Below are 22,230 nucleotides of genomic sequence, written 5' to 3'. Positions count from 1 at the left end.
GTGCCTATGTCCGCAGCATTTGTTGAGGCTACAGCGATGAATCATTGAATAAACGAGCAGCCAGGATTAGTAGGAGACAAGGCTCAGAAATGGAAGCCCATCCGCAGCACAGCAAGTTTGTTGCTTTTTCCCCATTACATCAATATTTGATGGGTGGGGAAAGAGTTACATTACTAACTATCCACAAATGCTTGATGTAAGATCGGTGAAAGATCTTAACCTGGGTATATTTATTGTTGAACAAAATAGCACAAGTGGAACATTTTTATATGGGATTTCATTACTTTTGTTTCTCACGGTACATAAAATGCAGTAAGCTGCACAGGAAGACTAGGGACCTTTGATTGCGGTTTAAAGAAGACTGTTGAGGACCTGGGAGCTCTCACAAGATGAAGACTAAAACGTACAAAGTCTAGTTCAGTGCTATAGTCAGAGGCACAACCATCAATCTCGGCCTTACCCTGAGATTGCCCCCTTAGATCCCTGTGTTGCTCTATTTTTCCATCTCCATGCTCAGAATGCTTCTCAAAACTCATCTCTTTGGCCAAGCTTTCAGTCACGTTTCCTAATTCTCCCACAAGGGCTCGCCATCTGTTTCTTTCTTCCTCTGTGGAGCACTGTGGAACTTTTTTTCATGTTAAAAGCACGAATAAATGCAACCAGTTGTTGTCATCACTTTCTCCTGACCTGGTTGTGTTCACCAACTACAGGTCTACTAACACACTACTTTCAGCCATGGCTCAGTGGTAGCACTCTCGCCTCAGAGTCAGAAGGTCGTGGGCTCAAGTCTTACTCGAGAGACCTGAGCACAAAATCCAGGCTGGCACTCCAATGCAGTACTGAGGGAGCGCTGCACTGTCGGAGATGCCGTCTTTCGGATGAGATGTGAAACTGAGGCCCTGTCTGCCCTCTCAAGTGGATGTAAAAGATCCCATGGCACTGTTTCGAAGAAGAGCAGGGGAGTTCTCCCTGCTGCCCTGGCCAATATTTATCCCTGTACCAACATAACTAAAACAGATTCTCTGGTCATTATCACATTGCTGTTTGTGGGACCTTGCTGTGCGCAAATTGGTTGCCGCGTTTCCAGCATTACAATAGTGACTAGTACTTCATTGGCTGTAAAGCGCTTCAGGACGTCCTGAGAAATGCAAGTTCTTCATGGTGCTGGCAGTACAGGCACGGCCACCAACCCTAATGATGGTAGGGGCATTGGAGGCTTGCCCCAACTAAATATTATCTCCCAAATGTGGCTTAAGCCAGCTGTTATTCTTGTCGATAAATTTGAACAAAACTATCTGAATCAGTAGTTTCAAGTTTTTTCAGGTTGGGTTCCACCAAAGAAGCATGGCCTCTCAGTCACCTCTGGCTAAGAATACTGGTAGTGGTAACTCTGCAAAATATGGCTGTCTCTCCTCCTTGACTTCTCTTTCTCATTCTTTTCCTCATTTTTTGTCTCTCTTTTCCCTTTTCTCGCTCTCTCGTCTTTCTTACATAATTCTTCCTGTTTGGCTCGACAATTTTCTTTGCAGTCTACTTTCTGCAGCATTGGAACAGCCTGGTGAAGAGCAGCACAGAGAAAACGTGGAAGCCAGATGAGAGTCTCAATGAAGTCAGGGAGCGGGACTTTGAAAAAAGTGCAAAATGATAAAAGCGTTGATAGAAATGTACTTTCAGATCAGGTCAGATCCAGCTTCCAATAAAGAATCAAATAAAAAGCAATAAAATTGTGCCAACAGTGGCAGTTTAAGGTTCATTGTGTGCACCGGCCTGTTAAATATGCGCCTGTGTTACTCCCCATTTCAGAATGCTCAATTGGGGTATTCATTAATAAATCTATTTTGGCTCCACTCTTAACGGTTAGGGTTCCCGCTGTAAGTAAAGTTTGTTTGCAAATATGTTCACTCTCCGTTCCATTTTTTTTTTGGTGAAGAAATTCATTCCCTGCGAACGCCCAATAGGGAAAAATATCTTTTTTTCATTTGAAAATGTCTACTTTTTTAAAGGAAGTTGCACTATTTCCAATTCTCTGAGCTTGTTAACACCACTAATCCATTATTCTCCAGGTGATGTGTCTAAATTAAAATGAACTTGGCCAGTTTAATGCATAGATACCAGAAACTGATCTGAAATTTTTATAACCATGCTTTTCATACACAGATACATTTATGTTTTGTACTTTTGTGAGTAATCTTAACCAGTTTTAAGTCTTTTTGTAACGTTGTTTTAACATTTAAAGAAGTGATGGGTTTCATTTTTAGTATAGAGAAGACTTTTTAAAAGATAATGGAGGGTTCGGTTGGAACGCTTCACTTGGATTGCTTCTACAGTGGTTAAGCAGGACTTAACACGAAGGATGGAAAACTGATCACCCTACTTCTGCTATATGTTGGTCACAACTGTCTGAGCATTCTGGTCAGCGGACAGCCTTCGGCACCTCCCCCAAGTAGCCGTTCTTTGCGCGTGAGTCTAGACGTGGACCCCATAGCACTTTTTAAACCAGATTCGACACCTGGTATATTCCTCATACTATTGAACCCAAATGATGTGACACTGCTTCCTCCACGGTGGCCTCGCATCACTTGTCTCCAAAATCAGGTCAGGCCCCAACTCCAGAGCTGTGCTGCAACTTTAACAACAACTCGCATCCTTTAAAAACGTCCCAAGGCGCTTCACAGGAGCATTGTCAGACAAAATTTGACACCGAGCCACATAAGGAGATATTAGGACAGGGGACCAAAAGCTTGGTCAAAGAGGAAGGTTTTAAGGAGCCACTTAAAAGTGAAGAGAGAGGCGGAGAGGTTTATGGAGGGACTTCCAGAGATTAGAACTGCTAATGGTGGAGCGATGAAAATTGGGATTGCACAAGAGTCCAGAATTGGAGAAGTGCCTCTAAAACTGCCCCGCATGGATGGTGAAGTCACAGTATAAACGTGCCCTTTGTTAGCAAAGAAACTAAACCAAAAGTTGGCTTTCAAGAGCTTGGGAAGATTAGCACATTCTGCATCTATCTTTGTCTCTACCTTCTACGTCTAAAAAGGGATCTGAAACTAACCTCCAACCCATTGATGCATTAATGGATTAGCCAGGCAGTAGTCTTGTTTAAAATTTTATTAATGTTGTTGTCCAATCCTACCTCAAAATTATTCTGAAATGCCCTTGTGACTAGGGAATGAAAGGAGATGAATGACTAGGCCCCAGACCTCTGCCATGCTGCCCTGTTGGTAGCTGCATAGGATCATTTAATACCTGCATTAAAATAGTGGAAAGAAGAATGCCAAACAGATATGTTAAGCATTGATCTGCTGGTATCACCAGCTAGGCCTCTGTGAGGGAATTTGTTGTCCATACGGTTTTACCTGCTTGAGTCGACATTCATGCCCAGGCATTCCACACTACTGCTTAACTCCAAGGTGGCATCTCCAGTGTCCTTGGTAATAAACATTCCCTTAATTTCTGCTGTTGAGGCACATTTCTCTTTTCTTGCAGTGGACTGGTGGAATTAGTGTCAATGAATTGTGTTCCTTTTAGATACAAGGCCAATACTGAGCAATGGCCAGTGCTTGATGTCCATACCACTGGAATAGAGCTTCATGATCTCTCCAACTTGGTAGAGACCACAAAATATACAGAGCTCTTTGTAAAGAAGGACAGAGAGACAACAGTACGTTTTTGGAAAAATCTCCAAAGGGAGAGTGAGGGATGCCACGAGAAATGTGTTACCTCCATGGATTGAGAGACACCAAAAAGTGTTCAAATAACAATATTCAAACTTGATGCTGACATCGGGGAAAACGTTTGGATGAATTTCTGACAAAAATAGATCGAAGGACCCGAATTAACTTGCATATGCACACATTTCCTGCCCTGGGATGCTTCAACTTCTCCCTGAGGAAGGAGATCAATGGAGCCAGCTTGGGATTTTGGGGCATGCAGCTGGCGTGAGGTTCCCATATCCAATTTGCACTTTTCTACCCTGCTATGCGTATTGCATGAATGTTAAAAACGATCAGAGAATAAATCTATTTCTATTTTCTGTCTCTCCTATGTCTGCTCTTGTTTTTTTCATAACTTAACAAATAATGTAAAAAGTAAGTTGGTAATTCAATACAATTTTCAAATAATTTATCGGGCAGATACCAAGACTGTTAATGAGTATCTCGCTATGCTTTGTTTCTTTCAGGTATTAATGTACTGGAATTGTATATCAATCTGGAGCCATTAGTGCAATAGGAGAAGAGGACATATCAGATGAGGACACTTGCATCGAGAAAAGGTGTTGGCCGTGATCAGTCTGATGAGTCCTGTCTCCTTGCCTGACAGATTGTGAAAGGTCAAAGTAAAGAAAGAAAGAACTTGCATTTATATAGTGCCTTTCAGGACCTCATGACGTCCCAAAGTGCTTTAGAGCCAATGAAGTTCTTTTGAAGTGTAGTCACTGTTGTAATGTAAGAAACGTGGCAGCCAATTTGCGCACAGCAAGGTTACACACAGCAATGTGATAATGACCAGATAATCTGTTATACTGATGTTATTTGAGGGATTAAATATTGGTCAGAACACTGGGGAGAACTTCCCTGCTCTTCGAAATGGTGCCATAGGATCTTTTACAACCACTTGAGAGGGCAGTCAGGGCCTCTGTTTAATGTCTCATCCAAAAGATGGCATCTCTGACAGTATAGCACTCCCTCAGTACGACGCTGGAGTGTCAGCCTGGATTATTTGCTCAGGTCTCTGGAGTGGGACTTGAACCCACAACCTTCTGACTCAGGCCAGAGTGCTACCACTAAGCCACAGCTGAATGTAGTGTGTTAGTAGACCTGTAGTAGGGATGGACCCCCAACCAGGTCAGGAGAGGGTGATAACAACTACATGCATTTATAAGTGCTTTTAATATGGAAAAAAAAGTCCCACGGTGCTCCACAGAGGAAGAAAGGCCAAAGAGATGAGTTTTGAGAAGCATTCTCATGGAGAAAGAGAAACATGGAAAGATTTAAGGAGGCAGTCTCCGAGAGTAGGGTCGAGAAGGTTGAAAACTCTGCCAGCGATGTTGGAGCAGAGGGAAGGGAGAATGCACAGGAGGCCAGAGTCAGGGGACAGGAGGATATGGGAGGGGACGTAAGTCTGGAGGAGAGTGCAGAGATAGGTTGGAGGGACTTGTAGATGAGGACAAGGATTTATACTTTAATGTGTTGAAGGACAAGGATAGAATGTAGGTCAGCAAGGAGGGCTGGGTGGGATTTGGTGCATGACAGGATGTGGATGATGCGGCTTTGAACGCATTGGAGTTCAGAAGGCTATCAAGGAAGTTATTGGAGAAATCGCGACTAGATGTGATGAAAGCACGCATAAGGGATTTGGCAGTAATGGTGATGAAACAGGGATCGAGTCGAGCAACGTTAGAATTATAAGTTACAACACAGAAGGAGGCCATTCGGCCTATCGAGTCTGTGCCGGCTCTATGCAAGAGCAATCCAGCTAGTCCCACTCCCCCGCCCTATCCCTGTAGCCCTGCAAATTTTTTCCTTTCAAGTACTTATCCAGTTCCCTTTTGAAGGCCATGACTGAATTTGCCTCCACCACCCCATCGGGCAGTGCATTCCAGATCCTAACCACTCGCTGTGTTTTTAAAAAAAGCTTTTCCTCATGTCACCTTTGGTTCTTTTGCCAATCCCCTTAAACCTATGTCTTCTGGTTTTTGACCCTTCTGCCAGTGACAACAATTTCTCTCTATCTACTCTGTCTAGACCCTTCATGATTTTGAATACTTCTATCAAATCTCCTCGCAACCGTCTCTGTTCCAAGGAGAACAATCCCAACTTCTCCAGTCTATCCACGTAACTGAAGTCCCTCATCCCTGGAATCATTGTAGTAAATCTCTTCTGCACCCTCTCTAAGGCCTTCACATCTTTCCTAAAGTGCGTTGCCCAGAACTGGAACACAATACTCCAGTTGTGGCCGTACCAGTGTTTTATAAAGGTTCATTATGACTTCCATACTTTTGTACTCTATGCCTCTATTTATAAAGCCCAGGATCCCATATGCTTTTTTAACCACTTTCTCAACCTGTCCTGCCACCTTCAACGATTTGTGCACATATACCCCCAGATCTCTCTGTTCCTATACCCTTTTAGAATTGTGCCCTCTAGTTTATATTGCCTCTCCTCGTTCTTTCTACCGAAATGTATCACTTCGCATTTTTCGGTGTTAAATTTCATCTGCCACGTGTCCGCCCATGGCACCAGCCCGTCTATATCCTCTTGAAGTCTATCTCTATTCTCCTCACTGTTTACTACCCTTCCAAGTTTTGTGTCATCTGCAAATTTTGAAATTGTGCCCTGTACACCCAAGTCCAAGTCATTAATATATATCAAGAAAAGCAGCGGTCCCAGCACGACCCCTGGGGAACACCACTGTACACCTCCCTCCAGTCCGAAAAACAACCGTTCACCACTACTCCCTGTTTCCTGTCCCTTAGCCAATTCTGTATCCATGTTGCTACTGCCCCCTTTATTCCATGGGCCGCAATCTTGATGATAAGCCTACCGTATGGCACTTTATCAAACGCCTTTTGAAAGTCCATATACCCAACATCAACTGCATTGCCCTCATCTACCCTCTCTGTTACCTCATCAAAAAACTCTTATCAGGTTAGTTGAACACGATTTGCTGGCTTTCCCTAATCAATCCACACTCGTCCAAGTGACTGTTAATTCTGACTCGATTATCGTTTCTAAAAGTCTCCCCACCACTGAGGTTAAACTGACTGGCCTATAGTTGCTGGGTTTATCCTTACTCCCTTTTTGAACAAGGGTGTAACATTTGCAATTCTCCGGTCCTCTGGCACCACCCCCGTATCTAAGGATGTTTGGAAGATTGTGGCCAGTACCTCCGCAATTTCCACCCTTACTTCCCTCAGCAACCTAGGATGCATCCCAACCGGACCGGGTGACTTATCTATTTTAAGTACAGCTAGCCTTTCTAGTACCTCCTCTTTATCAATCTTTAGCCCATCCAGTATCTCAACTATATCTTAGAACCATAGAAAAGATACAGCACAGAAGGGGGCCATTCGGCCCATCATGTCCGTGCCGGCTTGAAGAACAACCAGGTGCCCATTCTAATCCCACCTTCCAGCACCCGGTCTGTAGCCCTGCAGCTTACAGCACTTTAGGTGCAGGTCCAGGTACTTTTTAAAAGAGTTGAGTGTCCCTGCCTCTACCACCAATTCAGGCAGCGAATTCTATACACCCACCACCCTCTGGGTAAAAAAGTTTTTCCTCGTATTCCCTCTAATCCTTCCGCCAATCAGCTTAAATCTATGTCCTCTAGTTCTTGAACTCTCCACTAGGGGAAACAGGTACTTCCTGTCTACTCTATCTGGGCCCCTCATAATTTTGTACACTTCAATCAAGTCACCCCTCAGCCTCCTCTGCTCCAAGGAAAACAACCCCAGCCTATCCAATCTCTCCTCGTAGCTGCCGTTTTCAAGCCCTGGCAACATTCTTGTAAAGCTTCTCTGCGCTCTCTCCAGAGAAATTACGGCCTTCCCTCATACCCTTTTTAAACAATGGTATTATGTTTGCAGTCTTCCAGTCCTCCGGTATCTCCCCTGTATCTAGTGAGGATTGGAAAATGATCCTGAGCATCTGCTATTTCCTCCCTGGCTTCAATAGCCTAGGTAATAATCCATCCGGCCCTGGTGACTTAGTAACTTTCAAGGATTCCAGTCCCTCCAGTACTTCCTCACTCGTTATGTTTACCTTATCCATTATTTCACACCTCTCCTGTTTAACTACTACGTCCGGATTATCCCTTTCCTTTGTAAATACGGAGACAAAATATTCATTTAAAACCCTACCCACATCCTCTGCTTTTACACACAAGTTACCCTTATCCCTGATAGGTCCCATCTTTTCCTTAGCTATCCTCTTGTTCTTAATGTACCGATAAAACATCTTTGGGTTTTCTTTAATCTTACTAGCTAATATTTTTTCATGCCCTCTCTTTGCTCTCCTTATTTCCTTTTTTACATCATCCCTGTACTTTCTATACTCCTCTAGGCTTTCTGCAGTATTTAGTTTTCTGTGACAGTCAAAAGCTTTCTTTTTCTGCTTTATCTTGCCCCGTATACTTCTAGACAACCAGGGGGCTCTAGATTTGGCAGTGCCACCCTTTTTCTTTGAGGAGTCGTGTCTGCATTGTACACTGGCTTGCCACTGATTTCTCCTCAAGTAGTTGTGTCCAGTCCACTTCTGCCAAATCACCTCTTAGTTCTGTAAAATTTGCCTTCCCCCAATTTAAATCGTTTACTCCTGATTTAACTTTGTCCTTTTCCATAATAATGATAAAACTAACTGTATTGTGGTCACTATCCCCAATATGGTCATCCATTGTCACTTCACCCACTTTCCCATCTTCATTTCCCAGGACTAAATCTAGAATTGCATCCCCTCTTGTTGGGCTTGTCATGTACTGGCTAAAAAAGTTCTCCTGGACCACCGATCAAGAATTTTGCGCCCTCTGTGCCCCTCACACTGTTTGAATCCCAGTTGATGTTAGGGTAGTTGAAGTCCCCTACTATAATTGTCCTCTTATTTTTGCACTCAGAAATTTGCCTACATATTTGTTCTTCTATCTCCCTTTCGCTATTCGGGGGTCTATAGTACACTCCTAGTCGTGTGACTGTCCCTTTTTTATTTCTTAGCTCAACCCATATGGCCTCGATTGATGCTCCATTTCGCATATCAACCCTTCTCATAACTAAATGATTCTTTAACCAATAATGCTACCCCTCCTCCTTTTTTATCACCCACTCTATCCTGCCTAAAAACTCTATATCCAGGGATATTGAGCTGCCAATTATCTCCCTCTTTAAGCCAGGTTTCCGTTATAGCAATGATATCATGCTGCCATGTGCCTATCTGTGCCCTTAGCTCATCTGCTTTGTTTGTAATACTCCTTGCATTGAAGTATATACCCTTTAACCCTGTCAAATTCCTGTGCTGAATACTATTTAACCTTTGCTTCTTTTGCCTTTCTGAATCGCTAACTACGTCACTAACTGCTTTTCTATTTCCTGTTTCCTGGTCTGAATTTGTCCTATCTGTACCTGTCCTTTGGTTCCCAACCCCCTGCCATACTAGTTTAAACCCTCCCCAACAGAACTAGCAAATGCCCCCGCAAGGATATTGGTCCCGGTTCTGCTTGGGTGCAACCCGTCCAGCTTGTACAGGTCCCGCCTTTCCCAGAATCGGTCCCAATGCCTCAGGAATTTAAACCTCTCCCTCCTATACCATCTCTCAAGCCACGCATTCATCTGGTCTATTCTCCTATTCCTGCTCTCTCTAGCACGTGGCACTGGGAGGAATCCTGAGATTACTACCTTAGAGGTCCTGCTTTTTAATTTATTTCCTAACTCCCTATATTCTGCTTGCAGGACCTCATTCCTTTTTTTACCGATGTCGTTGGTACTGATATGGGCTCGACCTCTGGCTGTTCACCCTCCCCCTTCAGAATGTCCTGCAGCAAGATTGGAGGCGGATAAAGGAGGGCCCAAGAGCGGGAGACCTGAGCTAAGTGAGATCGGAGGTGGATAAAGGAGGGCCTGAGAGCGGCCGCAGAAACGCCTATCTGTTCCCCTTATGATGGAATCCCCTATCACTAGCTCACTAAGTGAGATCGGAGGTGGATAAACTGAAACCAGCGGCGGTGTTCCAGAGGTGACGTCACCAGTGAAAAAGTGACGCGGTGCAGGGGAGGCAGCTGATTGGTAAGTAGGTTCAGGTGAGTATTTCTACTATTCTACACTGCAGTAACTGAAGTAAAAAGAAAGGTAAGGTCTGCAGGTCTTATAGCAAGTAGCGTTTTTTAGTGAATCAAGGTCCCTCGTGTAGTTAACATTTTCTAAATTAAGAGTAATTTATAGGAGTAAACTCCTTAAGGGAGTAACTAATGAGCTTATTCTAAGGCAAGTCATGGCAGCAGAGCTCGCACACATGCTATGCCCCTCCTGCGCTATGTGGGAAGTCATAGTGTGTCCCTGGCGACCATGTGCGCAGGAAGTGTGTCCAGCTGCAGCTACTGGCTAACCTTATTTCGGAGCTGGAGCTGCGGGTGGATTCACTGTGGAGCATCTGTGATGCTGAGATTATCGTGGCTGGCGCGTTCAGTGAGGTGGTCACGCCGCAGAAAGGAAATGGGTGACCGCCAGGCAGAGTAAAAGGTCTGGGCAGGTAGAGCAGGAGTCCCCTGGGGCCATCTCCCTCTCAAACAGATATACCGCTTTGGATACTGTTGGGGGAGATGGCTTATCAGGGGAATGCAGCAAGAGCCAAAACCGTGGAACCACGAGTGACTCAGCTGCACAGGAGGGGAGGAAAAAGAATGGGAGAGCAATAGTGATAGGGGATTCCATCATAAGGGGAACAGAGGCGTTTCTGCGGCCGCAGACTTGACTCCAGGATGGTATGTTGCCTCCCTGTTGCTAGGGTCAAGGATGTCACGGAGCGGCACAAGACATTCTGAAGGGCATTACTGAGACTCTGGCAGCATCTTTTTTCTTGGTAAAGACAAATGCAAAGTACTCATTTAGTATCTCGGCCATCCCCTGCATCGTTTATCCTAATCGGCCCCACCCCTTCTCTTACTATCCGTTTACTGTTTACATGCCTGTAGAAGACTTTTGGATTCCCTTTTATGTTGGCTGCCAGTCTATTCTCATACTCTCTCTTTGCCCTTCTTAATTCCTTTTTCACTTCCCCTCTGAACTTTTTCAATTCAACTTAGGTGGACCTAAGCTGTCTTGCTGATAGGTGATGGAGTTTAAAGCTTACTTCTGGGTTGAAAGGGACATGAGGTTATGTTAAGCCTGGTGGCGAGCTGCGGAGGGGGATGGAGTCCGTGGTAAGGGAGCAGAGTGTTTTGTGGGGGCCGAGAACAGTGGCTTCGGTTTTCCAGATGTTCAGTTGGAAATTTTGGCTTATCCCGAGCTTAATGTAAATTGGGTCATCTGACAGCACAAAGGCAATTATGGAGTCGAAGGAAGTGGTGGAGCTGGTTACCATCAGCAAACATATGAAATCTGATACTGTGTCTACAGATGAAAGGAGATAATAAGAGGATTATTGACAATCAACCATGCTAGATATGAAACATCCTGGCTAGGTATAAAGGGGGAGGGGTGTGTGTGTTTAGTTTAGCCTGTTGATTATTCGCAGGGCACCCCCACAGTAGCAACTATATCTTTTCTGACCCCCCCTCCTTTTGGTTTATGGTTATTACATGAAGTTAAGCTTTTATATCAATGCAGTAGTTGCTAAGGAATCCTCTTCCACTTTTTTATATAAATATATTCTATGATCTATACAACTAAAGGTTTCACCACTGCTGCTGTCTGGTGCATCGCACTTCTGTTGAGCAAAAATTATTGACTGGCCAACACGAGGCGTTCTCTGTGGTGACTGGCCAACACGAGGCGTTCTCTGTGGTGACTGGCCAACACGAGGCGTTCTCTGTGGTGACTGGCCAACACGAGGCGTTCTCTGTGGTGACTGGCCAACACGAGGCGTTCTCTGTGGTGACTGGCCAACACGAGGCGTTCTCTGTGGTGACTGGTCAACACGAGGCGTTCTCTGTGGTGACTGGCCAACACGAGGCGTTCTCTGTGGTGACTGGCCAACACGAGGCGTTCTCTGTGGTGACTGGCCAACACGAGGCGTTCTCTGTGGTGACTGGCCAACACGAGGCGTTCTCTGTGGTGACTGGCCAACACGAGGCGTTCTCTGTGGTGACTGGCCAACACGAGGCGTTCTCTGTGGTGACTGGTCAACACGAGGCGTTCTCTGTGGTGACTGGTCAACACGAATATTGGCTTCCAGGCTTATCTAGAGCTGGAAGAATCCTGGTCCCCAGTGAGTGGCCCCCTCCGGGTCCGTTAGTCAATAAGATTGGCTTGTTGTTGTCATCATGAACAGTATCCTGGAGTATTGTGAACCTGCGTGATTAAGGCATCTGATTACTGAGTCTGCTACAGAGGGTTGACCTGAATCTGAACGTCCATCATGATCACTCCTGTAAGGGAGCTAAGCTTCTTACTTTAATAGGAGTTGAGTTGCTCGATGGTGTAACCCAGGATTGTACCAATAGTATCTCCTACTGATTTGAACTGGATATACGTTTCTTTCACATGTACTTCTTCAGTTTCTCCAAAGGTGGATCAAACAAACATTTGTTGAGAGGAGGTTTGAGACAAATCATTAATTTGCTTTATTTCACAGCGAGTGAACCTACAGAGCAATAGTTATGATCAGATTCACTTCGTTCAATTGTAACAATCTAAACTAATAAATAGGCTATGCTTCCGCACATCAGTAGGTCATCTTGCTTAACTCAAACAAACTTAATTTCTAACTACTACTGCATTGGATCCTTCGTTGAGCCTTATGCTGAGCCTCACCGCTTCATAACTTTCTCTTTTAAAAATCTGACTAAAAAGCTGGTATCAGTAAAAGTGACCATGAAGCTGTTGTATTGTCTTAAAAACCCAACTAGTTCACTAATGTCCTTTTAGAGAAGGAAACCTGCCGTCCTTACCTGGTCTGGCTTATATGTGACTCCGGTCCCACACCGATGTGGTTGACTCTTAACTGTCCTCTGAAGTGCCCGAGTGAGCCCTCGGTTGTATCGAACCACTCCCACTGGTTCAAGAAGGCGGCCCACCACCTTCTCAGGGCAACTAGGGATAAGCAATAAATGCTGGCCTTGTCAGCAACGTCCACACCCCGAGAGAGAATTTAATAATACCTAAATGGCACTTGGAAAATGAGTGTGGTGGTGGATTCTGTCAGTGGAGGGTAAGCTACCCAGCAAAACATAAGGCTCGCCCCAAACCTCAATGGCGCCTTTCTAATTGCATCCTCTTTTTTCAACATCATTGCACCTCACGGTTGACACACCAGCATCTCAACACTGCCAACATCCTGTTTGGATTGACCTGGTCTGCCAAGCTCCCAAACTGATGCATTGATACGTGAACAAGATTATTTGTTTTCTCTCCACCCTCCCAACCCCAGCCTGTCCCCATTTAGAATAAGGAATACTAGAGATATATTCTGTGGCTTTGTGCATCTGTTATTATGCATACTGATTCTGGTAACTAATTATTTCTTCTGACTGATTCAACTTCCAAAATAGCAACCATTCAGTAATAATTTGAGGAATTGCTTGTATTGCCTCTTCTAGACATAATAGGTCACGCCAAACACTTAAGGCCCCGATATTTGCGGGGGAGCGCGGCAGCATGGGGAAAACCCGGCAAGACCGGGGCTGTGGAGGTCCAGTCGAATTAAAAGGCCGGACCTTGTTATAATTTTTTTCTTACGTTTCCCGCCCAGCAGCCAGCCAAATTGACAGGCTGGCTGGCTGCCGGGCGGGAATACCAGAGGCAGGCGGCCGCAGCCCAGGAACCTTTTGAGAACAGGCCCCAGCGATCGCGCAGCAGGCTACAAATCGGGGGCTGGCGGGAGGGGGTTGGGCTGATTGCAGCGGGGGGGGATGAAAGAGCGATCAGCAGAGGGGATCCTGGCCCACAAGGAGTGCTGTAAAAAGCACTTGCCTTGTGGAACCAGCAGCTCCCGCCTGCCTTTCATTGCCCGGTTTCCCGAGCCCTGGGAAACCCGGCCGGCAGCAATTAAATTTAACTGCACTGTGGGAGCCTGATTTAAATATGTTAATTAAGTGCCCCGCCTCTCCAAGAGGGGACACATGAGCAGCTCAAAACCTGCTGCCGTAAAAATGACAGCAGTTGTGTATGTGGCTGGTTGGGAAAGCATTCCTCGTTTTAAGATTGGGGCGGGGGTAGCGAGGCCACGATTGGCAGAGGGGAGGCCGAAGGCTTCCTTGATGGGCAAGGAGGGAGCACTCCTGCTCCTCCACCCCTCAAGGAGTGCTGTAAAAGGCACTTGCCTTCTAGAGCCGTCTGCTCCCGCCTCCCTTTCATTGCCAGATTTCCGGTGCCCCGGGAAACCCGGCCGGCAACTTAAATTTAAATCAGGATCCCAATTGCACTGTGGGAGTCTGATTTAAATATGATAATGAAGTGTCTCGCCTCTCCAAGGCAGTACACTCGCGAGCCTCTTAAAAATGGCGGCAGATGAGTACGTGGCTGTTTGGGAACGTGTTCCCCGTTTTAAATTTTTAACAGCGCCCCACCGCCCCCCTAGACCATCACCCACCCATCATAGGGGGGTTAATCTCAACAACAACAACAAACTTGCATTTATATAGTGCCTTTAACTTAGTAAAATGTCCCAAGGCGCTTCACAGGAGTGTTATCAAACAAAATTTGACACTGAGTCACATAAGGAGATATTTGAACAGGTGACCAAAACCTTGATCAAAGAGATAGGTTTTAAGGAGCGTCTTAAAGGAGGAGAAAGAGGTGGAGAGGTTTAGGGAGGGAATTTCAGAGCTTAAGGCCTAGGCAGCTGAAAGCACGGCCACAAATGGTGGAGCGATGAAAATCGGGGATGCGCAAGAGGCCAGAATTGGAGGAGCATAAAGATCTCAGAGGGTTGTAGGGCTGGAGGAAGTTACAAAGATAGGGAGGGGCGAGGCCATGGAGCGATTTGAATACAAGGATAAGAATTTTAAAATCATATCTATAACATCAAGGTCTTAAACTCTAGGAAATGTTTTCCTTCACCTCTCTGCGACAGAAAACTGCAGCAAACAGAGACTGTTCCCTTAGCAACCATGCCACTACCCAGTGAATTAACCAATTACAAGTCTTCCTTCAGGATTACTGGGCCTGTAATGTCAGTCAGAACAAATCCCTCACTGATTGGATGTTTCCACTTAAGGGGGAGTCCAAACCTAGGGGGTCATAAATATAAGATAGTCACTAATAAATCCAATAAAGAATTCAGGAGAAACTTCTCTACGCAGAGAGTGGTTAGAATGTGGAACTCGCTACCACAAGGAGTAGTTGAGGTGAATAGCAGAGATGCATTTAAGAGGAAGCTGGATAAACACATAAGGGAGAAAGGAATGGAAGGATATGCTGATAGTTAGATGAAGTAGGGTGGGAGGAGGCTCGTGTGGAGCATAAATACCAGCATGGACCTGTTGGGCTGAATGGCCTGTTTCTGTGCTGCATTGACCTGGACTATTGTTAGCTTAGCTCAGTTGGGTAGCATGTCTGCCTCTGAGGCAGATGGTTTTGGATTCAAATTTAATTCCAGGCTTATATGTCAGTGCACTGGAAAGTGCTCCGTTGTCAGTGATGCTGTCCTTCAGATGAGATGTTGGTGCAAACTGTGTCTGCCGATTCAGATGGACATTAAAAATCCTGTGGCACTATTCAAAGATGAGCAAGGAGTTGTTCTCAGGGTGTCCTGGCCTTCATTCTTTGCTCGATTAACTTGTCCAAAAGTTTGTCAGAGTTTGCTGCGTGCAAAATACTTACATAACATTGATTGCACTTCAAAGAATTCATTGTGCATGAAGCAATTTGGGACATTCCTGAGAGATAGGCTACGGACCAAATGCTGGAATATGGGATTAGAGTAGACAGGGCTTGATGGCCGGCGCAGACACGATGGGCCGAAGGGCCTCTATCCGTGCTGTATAACTCTATGACTCTATGAGATGTGATAAGACATTATATAAAAATAAGTTCTTGCTTTACATTGCCTCTTGGGGCTCTGATATGAGATTCTGCTTTACCACGGTCCACTTAATTGGTATTTCACTCTACATTGCCTGACACGGTATCCCAGGGGTAGATCTTGACTTTGTGCAATAGTGTAAAACAGGTGATAGCGAATCGGTAGCCCGTTTTACATCTCCAGATTTCCAAGAGAGATGTAAAATGGGCTGCTGATTCGCTATCACCCGTTTTACACTATTGCACAAAGTCAAAATCTACCCCTTAATGGTCATCGGGTGTGAGGCAGAGTTGCCACTGTTCTATCTGGATCCAAATGTTGTGACAGACAACCTATTTCAGTCATGTTATGTGCTCCCACCAACTGCACAAGGGCAATTTCACCAGACTTGGTCTCCAGTTCCAGACTAGATTAAGTGGTGCTGATCATGGGTTGGGGATGGACTTTGGTATCTGATTTTGTATTTTCTTGTTGGAGAAAGTGGCTGTGAAGTCCACAACCATGAAACTGAGTCCAGCTACCCTTTCCCCTTTACTTCTGCCCTATGTATATAAGTACATTCTTCATCTGTGCTCGAGTTCTGGAGTGCTACCAACATCTTCAGCAGATAGCAGAGACGTTAAACAAATATTTTGTATCTGTCTTCACAGTAGAAGGCACAAAGAACATACCAGACATAGTGGGGAACCAAGGGTCTAATGAGAGTGAGGAACTTAAAGTAATTAATATTAGTAAAGAAAAAGTACTGGAGAAATTAATGGGACTAAAAACTGACAAATCCCCTGGACCTGATGGCCTACATCCTAGGGTTCTAAAAGAGGTGGCTGCAGAGATAGTGGATGCATTGGTTGTGATCTTCCAAAATTCCCTAGATTCTAGGATAGTCCCAGTGGATTGGAAAGTAGCAAATGTAACACTACTAGTCCAGAAAGGAGGGGGAGAGAAAACAGGGAACTACAGGCCCGTTATCCTGACATCAGTAGTCAGGAAAATGCTGGAATCCATTATTAAGGACGTGGTAACGGGCACTTAGCGAATCATAATATGATTAGGCAGAGTCAACATGGTTTTATGAAAGGGAAATCGTGTTTGACAAATCTATTAGTTTTTTGAGGATGTAACTAACAGGGTAGATAAAGGGGAACCAGTGGATGTAGTATATTTGGATTTCCAAAAGCCATTCGATAAGGTGCCACACAAAAGGTTGTTACACAAGATCAGGGCTCATGGGGTTGGGGGTAATATATTAGCATGGTTAGAGGATTGGTTAACGGAAAGAAAAGAGAGAGTAGAAATAAACGGATTATTTTCAGGTTGGCAGGCTGTAACTAGTGGGGTGCCACAAGGATCGGTGCTTGGACCTCAGCTATTTACAGTCTATATTAATGACTTAGATGAAGGGACCGAGTGTAATGTATCCAAGTTTAAGAACATAAGAAATAGCAGCTTGTTTGCTGACGATACAAAGTTAGGTGGGAAAGTAAGCTGTGCGGAGGACACAAAGAGTCTGCAAAGGGATATAGATAGGTTAAGTGAGTGGGCAAGAAGATGGCAGATGGAGTATAATGTGGGGAAATGTGGCTTATTCACTGGTAGGAAGAATTTTTAAAAATGATTTTTTAAAAATGGTTAGTAACTATTAAATGTTGATGTTCAGAGAGATTTGGGTGTCCTTGTACACGAATCATAGAAAGTTAACATACAGGTACAGCAAGTAATTAGGAAGGCAAGTGGTATGTTGGCCTTTATTGCAAGGGGTTGGAGTACAAGAGTAAGGAAGTCTTGCTGCAATTGTTCAGGGCTTTGGTGAGACTACACCTGTAATACTGTGAACAGTTTTGGTCTCCTTACCTAAGGAAGGATATACTTGCCTCAGAGGCAGTGCTACAAAGTTTCACTAGATTGATTCCTGGGATGAGAGTGTGAGGAGCGATTGAGTAGAATGGGCCTATACTCTCGAGTTTAGAAGAATGAGAGGTGATCTCATTGAAATATATAAGATTCTGAGAGGGCTTGACAGTGTAGATGCCGAGAGGCTGTTACCCCTGGCTGGAGAGTCTAAAACCAGGGGGGCATAGTCTCAGGCTACGGGGTCGGCTATTTAGGATTGAGATGAGGAGAAATGTCTTCACTCAAGTTGTGAATCTTTGGAATTCTCTACCCCAGAGGACTGGATACTCAGTCGTTGAGTATATTTAAGACTGAGATCTCTAGATTTTTCGACTCTAAGTGAATCAAGGGATATGGGGATCGGGTGGGAAAGTGGAGTTGAGGTTGAAGATCAGCTATGATCTTATTGAATTGTGGAGCAGACTCGAGGGGCCCTATGGCCTATTCCTGCTCCTGTTTCTTGTGTTCTGATAAGTGGCAAGTAATATTTGCGCCAGACAAGTGCCAGGCAATGACCATTTCCACAAGAGAGAGTCTAACCCTTGACATTCAACAGCATTACCCTTGCCGAATCCCCCTCCATCAACGTTCTGGGGGTCACCATTGACCAGAAATTTAACTGAACCAGCCACATAAATACTGTGGCTACAAGAGCAGGTCAGAGGCTGGGTATTCTGTGGCGAGTGACTCATCTCCTGACTCCCCAAAGCCTTTCCACCATCTACAAGGCACAAGTCAGGAGTATGATGAATACTCTCCTCTTGCCTGGATGAGCGCAGCTCCAACAACACTCAAGAAGCTCGACACCATCCAGCACAAAGCAGCCCGCATGATTGGCACCCCATCCACCATCTTAAACATTCACCAACGGCGCACAGTGGCTGCAGTGTGTACCATCCACAGGATGCACTGCAACAACTCGCCAAGGCTTCTTCGACAGCACCTCCCAAACCCGCGACCTTTATCACCTAGAAGGACAAGGGCAGCAGGCACATGGGAACACCACCACCTGCACGTTCTCCTCCAAGTCACACACCATCCCGACTTGGAAATATATCGCTGTTCCTTCATCTTCACTGGGTCAAAATCCTGGAACTCCCTTCCTAACAGCACTGTGGGAGAACCTTCACCACACGGACTGCAGCGGTTCAAGAAGGCGACTCACCACCACTTTCTCAAGGGCAATTAGGGATGGGCAATAAATGCTGGCCTTGCCAACGATGTCCACATTCCATGAACGAATAAAAAAAATATAGATTGGGGCCATTGGTGGCATTTGACACTGGAACAATAACAACTTGCAGTTTCTATAAAATCTTTAACAAAACTTTCCAAATTGCTTTACATTTGCAAAACAAGTAACCAGACACTGAGCAATGGTGGAAAAAGTGTGAGGAGCAGTGACCAAAAGATGAACAAAGAGGTATTGAAGCTTTTGAAGGAGGTGATGTACATAGCAAAGTGGAGGGGCCAAGATGTCTGAAGGCTATCACCAAAAGTGAGGGGGTACACAGGGAAGGCCAATTGGAAGAATGGAAGGTGCATGCTGGAACATAGGGCTGAAAGAGGTTGCAGTAGTAGGAAGAGGCAGGTGAGTTAAATGAGGACTTGAGTGTAGAGAAATTGGAAGAGAAGGGACTGAGGCAAATTAGGTGAAGGTTGAGATCACCAAGGATAAGAAATTGCTTGGTACGGTGGTTGAATTAGGAGAGGGACAAGCAGATTTTGTGTAAGAAGTTGACAGGAGACTTCAGAGAGTGGTACACAAGAAGGACTTTGAGGGGGAAGAGGGTGAAGTGCTCATAGGAGGAAAATGTGCTAAAGGGGTAAGGGGATAGGCTGAGGTGGATTTGTTGATGAGAGCCACTCCACCACCATGACGATTAGGCAGGAGATTTGGTGGAATGTATAGATGTGTAGGATGATCTCAAAAATGGGAATGAGTCACCATCTGTGAGCCAGATTTTGGCAAGGATCCACGAAGTTGGTGGACTCATTTAGAATGAGATTATGGATGATGATACATTGTTTTTATCCGTGAGGTACACCACATTGCTATTCTATGGGAATGTTGACATTTGTAAGGGTGATAGCGAATAGTTAGTAGGAAAAGAGGGGCCAGGGCAGAGGAGAGGAACAGGGAGATTGAAGAGGTTGGTTTTAGGAGAGGGGGCAGTCATGGCAGTCAGCTGTGGCTCAGTGGGTAGCATTCTCACCTCTGAGTCAGAAGGTTATGGGTTCAAGTCCCACTCCAGAAACTTGAGTACAAAATCTAGGCTAACATTCCCAGTGCAGTACTGAGGGAGTGCTGCCCTGTCGGAGGTGTCGTCTTTCGGATGAGACGTTAAACCGAGGCCCCTTCTGCTCTCTTGGGTGAATGTAAAAGATCCCACAGCACTATTTTGAAGAAGAGCAGGGGAATTCTCCCCGTTGTCCTTGCCAATGTTTATCCCTCAACCAACATTACTATGTCATTATCACATTGCTGTTTCTGGGACCTTGCTGTGTGCAAATTGGCTGCCGCGTTTCCTACATTACAACAATGACTTTCAAAAATACTTCCTTGGCTGTAAAACGCTTTGGGACGTCCTGAGGTCATGAAAGGCGCTACATAAATGTGAGTCTTTTATAGGCAAAAGAGACAATGTGGATTGCTGCTTTGGGAGTGCCAGTACCTTGAGTCACAATGGCCATAATGGAGATTGATTAAAGTAGAGCAGAGTGAACCTGTGAGTCCATCCAGGACAGACTCAGTCCTGGAATAACTACAGGAGAGGAGTAGCAGTGAGTGGGTTGGGGGATAGGGGAGTAGGCATGAGAAATGGGTTGATACTGGAGACCAATAGGTGATGAGGTTAGAGGAGGAGATGGGCCAGAGCAGGAGGGGAAGACTGTCAATTTTTTTTTTAAAAAGAGGGGCAAGTTCATGGGTTCAGGGCGATAGCCAAAACACACACACACATGTAATGCACTTGTACTGCATTCCTCTTTACACTATTTTCGTGCAGGTGTTAACCCATTTATGACGTGAACTTTGCTGATTGGAAAGTCTACTCTAATATTGTTGGTTGTTGGGCATCACTTTTATATTGGTCCTGGTTTCAAAAAGAATTCAGTTGGTACAAATTATGCCACCTCCATGCCTTTTAGTCTTTGTTCCCAGCAGTCGTTCCGGGCTTTTAGTCATTTTATTCAGACAGAGTTAAACTGAGGATTCAGAGTGCCTACCATGTTCAAGTGTTGCAGCCTGAAGCTATGTATGTTGCCCTGCCCCAGTGGTTCTGAAGGTCACCCAGCAGTACGGCCTGCTGAAACCAAACTCTACATGGAGAGAGCCCGCATCCTGTTTTCAGTGTGACATTAGAATGCTTCTGGGCAATAAAAGTCATCTTGCTTTCCCCCTCTGTAACAACCATGGGAATAGGAGATATTTGTGCCTAAACCAGTTCAGCAGTACACCCATCCTGCCAAATATCTAATCAATTCACAAAACCAACAGGAACAAGACCCACCAGTTTAAAAAGTACAGGCTCAGCAAATACTTGGATAAAGGACCCCTTGCCCAGCCTGTTTGTTTACACTGGTGGATCTTAGTCTTGCTGCTCATTCATCTAGTTTGTGGATAAGCATGTCCCCCGTGACTAGCCAATTCCTGTGACATTTGAGGGAGAAAAGGGCAGAGAGTAGAGGAAGTCTGGAAGAATACCAATTCCGCTACTGGGGACAATGGAACAACAACAACTTGCATCTTTACAACGCCTTTTAATGTAGAAAAAAAGTTGCAAGGCACTTCATAGAGGTATAAGAAAACAATGAACAGCGAGGCAAAGAAGGAGATATTAGAAGGAGTCACCAAAAGCTTGGTCAAAGAGTTGGGTTTCAAGGAGGGTCTTAAAGAAGGAGAGGAAAGTGGAGAAGCAGAGAGGTTTAGGGTGTGAATTCTAGAACAATGGGCCTAGATGGCCGCCATTGGTCGGCGAAGGAAATCGGGGATTTACAAGAGACCAGAGTTGGAGGAATGCAGAGATCTCGAACAGTTGTAGGGTTGGAGAAGGTTAAACTGTCTGTACACCATCCCTCTTTAAGTTTGAGCCTGTGTCTCCTGCTTCTAGAGTTTGTGACAAGCTTGAATATATTATGTAGAACATAACTAGTGTATTGACTTTCCATGAAAAATGCCATGGGAAATCTAGAAATGTGGGTCGATGGCACTGGGGGGGGATGCAGTGGAGGAATTTAGAGGGGTTTGTGGGACTCGAGGAGGTTACCGAGATAGGGAGGGGCTAGGCCATGAAGGGATTTAAACATCATGATGATCATTTTAAATTTGAATCTTGGAGATTGGAAGCCAATGTGGGTCAGCGAGGACAGGGGTGATGAGTTAGCAAAACGGAGCTTTGGATGAACTGAAGTTTATGAAGGATGCAAAACTGGCCAAAAGAATTGGACTATCGCTTGGCTGAGTTGGTAGCACCCCTCTCCAAGTCAGAATGTTGTGGTTCAAGCCTCACTCTGGATATGAGGTCAGTGCAGTACTGAGGTAGTGATGCATTGTTGGATGTGCCGTCTTTCAAATGTTAAGCGGAGACCCTGTCTAACCGCTCAATGATCCCAGAACACTATGTAAAGAAGACCAGGGAATTCTCCCAAAGTCCCTCAAACAGCATCACCAAAA

The 22,230-nt window shown here is 45.1% G+C and overlaps 1 long non-coding RNA gene across 2 annotated transcripts in view; it reads left to right on the top strand.

Annotated features, from left to right (window-relative positions):
* LOC137326286 (uncharacterized) overlaps positions 1-22,230 on the top strand; it is a 28,747-nt gene that overhangs the window by 3,427 nt on the left and 3,090 nt on the right. The window contains exons 2-3 of one of the 2 annotated variants that reach the window (XR_010964162.1): positions 4,181-4,273; positions 9,437-9,769. This is a non-coding gene — a long non-coding RNA (uncharacterized lncRNA). Of the gene's footprint in view, positions 1-4,180; positions 4,274-9,436; positions 9,784-22,230 lie in introns of both variants that reach the window. The other variant, XR_010964163.1, reaches the window with a different exon arrangement.

Source organism: Heptranchias perlo, chromosome 10 (genome assembly GCF_035084215.1).
Source record: "Heptranchias perlo isolate sHepPer1 chromosome 10, sHepPer1.hap1, whole genome shotgun sequence".
Taxonomy (NCBI): Eukaryota; Metazoa; Chordata; class Chondrichthyes; order Hexanchiformes; family Hexanchidae; genus Heptranchias; species Heptranchias perlo.
Note: the sequence above shows the minus strand (reverse complement) of the source record. Positions and strands in the feature narration are given on the sequence as shown.